Below are 4,319 nucleotides of genomic sequence, written 5' to 3'. Positions count from 1 at the left end.
CCCACGAAGGAGTAGCTGGTGCGCTGCCTCCCGCTGGCATTGGTTGGAATGCTTTTGTAACAGCCGTCAAGTCCATGCTCGAAATGGCAGCGGATCGACGGTGGTGGTGACCACGTCTCCCGGGGCCCGGGCCACTAAGGCCAGGTCCTGGCGGGGCGAGAGGCAGTGTCGCTGGAAGCACATTGTTCTCCAGCATTGGAGGCCCCAATCCCCCTACGATCTCGCCACCATTCAGTTCGCTTGGACGTCGACGATGGCCGGCAGGGCGTAGTTTCGGTGTCGTGGGTGGAGGAGACGTACAGGAAATAGCTGGATCAGGGGCTTGTGGGAAGGAAAACGCAGGAAGTGGCGCAGGTGAACGAATGGAAGAGGAGTTAGAGGATGGGGAAGGAGGATCACGTTGCGGGAAGGCGAAGACTGGTTGAGGAGGCCGCGCTGCAGTTATTGACGGACGTCGAGGATTCTGGGTATCGTTGGAAGTGCTCGAGGAATCCGGAGACAGTTGTTGAGCCTGGGTAGAGGAAGGCGATATCGAAGTCATCATGAATAGTACCAGCACCAAGCAGTGCAGGAATCATCCAGGTTCACGCAGGCAACGAGATTTTTGTTTGGCTCGAGAATTACAAGGGTAATGAATGACAACAGACTTCTCCTGACCAGCAGAACGATGGCGGCAATTTAGGTGCTATTTCGAGGATTCCCCTCCAACCGGCTCAAGACACACACAACACAAGGCAACACGACTCAACGCCTTCTTCTTCTTCTTTCAGGCAGCCCACCGTAATTCACTGCAACTATACATTAGGCCCTCTCCAGTAGAGGCGGCTTTCGGATTAGGACCACAACTCGAGCGGTAAAACGATAGAGGAGACTGCAGTAGGAAATTGTGGTTGTATTAATAGATGAGGGGTATATTCGTTACGAGGAAGTCATAAGCTGTTGCTGGAGATGTGAGGGGAACGTAAGGAGCGGACGGCCACGACGAATGGCCAAAGGACGCGAGTAGGACTACGAAAGGAGTGGAATGGTGTGACAGAGAGAAGTAGAGGAAGAAGGGGGAGGAGGGGAAGAGGAAGCGGACGAGGAAGGAAACAGGGAGGAGATAAAGGTGTCCGGAGGAGGAGGACGCGGAGGAGAACGAAGGAAGACGTTGAGATAGAACAGAGTGGAGGAGGGCGAGAGAGCGAGCGATGGCAGGCGGTGGCAGGGCCAGGGGCCGGATTAGTCATGCACGTGGGTTGCTGATGATTGGCTGCATGTAGATTACAGCAGAGTTACGGTAGGATACGGGAAGGGAAAAGGTACCGGACAGGTACCAAATTAGACTTCCTGGAGCGGTAATGTTTCAATACCCAATCGGTACAGAATCAGATCTGTGGACAACTGAGAAACGACAACCCAGCAGCACACCCAGAGGCTAGAGCACAGACAAAGTGATGCTTCTGCATGGCTGTTGACTGCAGAACTGGCTGGGCATCATGACACTGCATCTTCCTCCGCCGATATTATTTTATATTATTTTATTGTTTCAAGCAAATATGAGTTTTGTATGGCGATGTAACGGTTGACTTTCATCACTAACTACTCCGTACTCCGTAGTTGATTAAATTAATTAATAACAACAACAATATTTTGCTCCACATGATCCACGGATGTCATTTGCCGATTTTGGCCGAAGTTCTTCTGTGGCGCAGGGCTCATTGAGATCCTGCTATCCTTCAATTTGCAAGGCCGAGAAGTTGGGTGGGGGAATTGAGCAAATCAACGCCTTCAAATAAAATTGAATCTTCTGCGAAACGCGATCGACTTGCGTGCGCTGCGTACGCAGTACTTCCATGACCCTAGTACTCCGTATGGTCGCCGAAATCATTTCGACGATCTTTACCCGCCAAAGCAATGCATCAAATAGTCCAAAATGTGCCAGCTCGTAAATTCGTAAATAAATGTCGCTTGTTTCAGCTCCCTGCCTCCTGTGTCTCTCTCTCTCTACCGTGCATTCTTGCGAAAGGACCCTGTCCATCGCTTGGGTCTCCACACGCAACGCCAAAATTGCCAATCCCCGCCAATCGTCCACCTGATCCTCCGCCAGAAATCGCCGATCAACATTCAACAACCGTTTCTTGATTCATTAGGACATTCGCTTGACATTTCAATGTACGGCTTGATTCGACTAGCACTCTGGCAGTACCGTGATAGAATATGTATGTATGTATATCGGATTCTTCTTTGGCCTGGCTGAAGTCCAGAGAAAATTTGGAGGTAAAAAAGATAAAAAAAAAAAGGAGCAAGCGGGTAAAAAAACGCATACGCTGTATGATACCTGTCTAGTGCCGGACATGATACAGTACAGTACAAGTAGTTTGTGCGGCGTTATACATACCTCAGTACAGATCCGTACATAGTTTCGCTCATGAGAAACAGATTATATCTATAGATACTCTACAGAATAGTATATATCCACGTTGACTGACATGGATACTGCTACATCTTCGACCATAGCAATTGAGAAAAGAAAGAGTAAAACACCCCCGAACTTCATGATACGGACTGTCTCAATCAAATCATCATCTCCACTGAGACATGACGGGGCAGTTCAGAACGGGGGGTAAACTGACCTTACCATAGACTAGCCGCCAGCCACTTATCGGCTGGAATATAAATAGCTCCCCGATACACGGACGTATGATACATAGCGCTTGTATCGAAGTTGTGGAGGTTCATCAGTTATTTTATTGTTGTGATCAATTGATTCTCTTATAGAAATGATAGTAACGGGAATATCGATTCGGGCAAGACTAAAATGAGACATAACTACGGAGTACTAGTATTTCAAAGCCTATCCTCACCCCCTACTCCATCCATAACCATATGGCCACGATGGAGTGTGTCCTCTGAGCATGCCTAATGAATGTAGTGAGGATACAACATGAAATTGCATTGGAATATACTGACATTGATGATTTCTTTCAATCCATATCCTAAAAGGAAACCCCCAGAGGGAAGTAATTTTGCCAACCCATTCTCTACACTCTCATCAGCCTTGACAAACCCTGGAGGTATTATGTTATCATCCTGATAGCTCCCCTCATACGTAGATAACTAACTGTAAATCCGTTAAACTTATTGAGAGTACATGTAACTAGTTCGGTTCCTTTCATCCCCAGGCATGTGTCTTCTCCCTGCCACGCGCTGGGCCCCATGCCCCTGCCTCCAAGCTGGAAGCCCCTGATGGATATACATACTCTGTAGGGGGAACGAAAACCAGCCAACAGAACAGACCATGCGATAGCTCTTACGAACTTAATCCACAAATTGCCCACTGCGGAAATAAAATAGAATAGAATAGAATAGAATAAAATAGAAAAAAAACAAAAAAAACAAGTTCTTCGAATTTTCCCCCTTTATTTCCAGGATTGAAATTCCAGCTTCCTTGTTTTGCGCAAGGGAAAAGGGGACGGGCCGGGTGGAGCGATTTATTTGTCCTGTCAAATCATGGCACCACTCATCTCCCAACCTGTAGGCTGTGGTGAACCTGGTTTGCTTTTTTGCTAAGATGTACTCCGTATATTGGAAGATTTCCGGGAAGGATGAGGAGGATCCTTGTTGCTTCAGCATACAGTACAGAGTAACCGCTGAACATACCTCGTACATAGCATACACACTGGTCGATGTTGTGATGGAGGCTCATGCATACTGGGGTTTCGTGCTGCCTTGTTCAGACACACAGTACTGGTACCTGATTTGATGTAGCTATATCACCCGGGATATGCCCTGCAGGAGGAAACGCTCTATTAAATAATATCTCTGCCTTCTCCATCCATAGGGTATGGTGGCACCCATCAAGCCTTGCTCAACTCTAGAAAAGCGGAAACGGCATTGCACACGACAATAGATGCTCTGAAGATGACAGTGACGGATACCGCTCCGCATGGCACGGCATCCTTGATTTGATTGATATGAGACATGCAAGTCAGTCAAGATGATGTATTATGTCTGTACTGCACATGAGATACCTGCATGCATCTCCGTCCGTCCTGCCAACTTACCAACATTGATACTGGGCTGGGTTGTGCAGTGTATCTCTCCCTTTCGCATGAAATTACCGCGCCCTGATCCATTTTAACGGTTCAACGTAACACCGTCTTCTTGCTCCAGATATATCGGAGTTAGGCTTAAGCTGTGTCCCTCCACTCCGACATCTTCAAGAAACGTGTTCGACTTCCATTAAGGAGAGTCAGTCGTGATGTTCTACGCTATGAGTCAGGTATTCTTGCCCGAGGTGTAGCTCCGGATAGTGTTCGACGAGACATTGTCAAACT

The sequence above is a fragment of the Histoplasma capsulatum genome, genomic scaffold (assembly GCF_000149585.1).
Source record: "Histoplasma capsulatum NAm1 scaffold_5 genomic scaffold, whole genome shotgun sequence".
NCBI lineage: Eukaryota > Fungi > Ascomycota > Eurotiomycetes > Onygenales > Ajellomycetaceae > Histoplasma > Histoplasma mississippiense.
The sequence above is the reverse complement of the archived record's forward strand: the minus strand, read 5'-3'. Positions refer to the sequence as shown.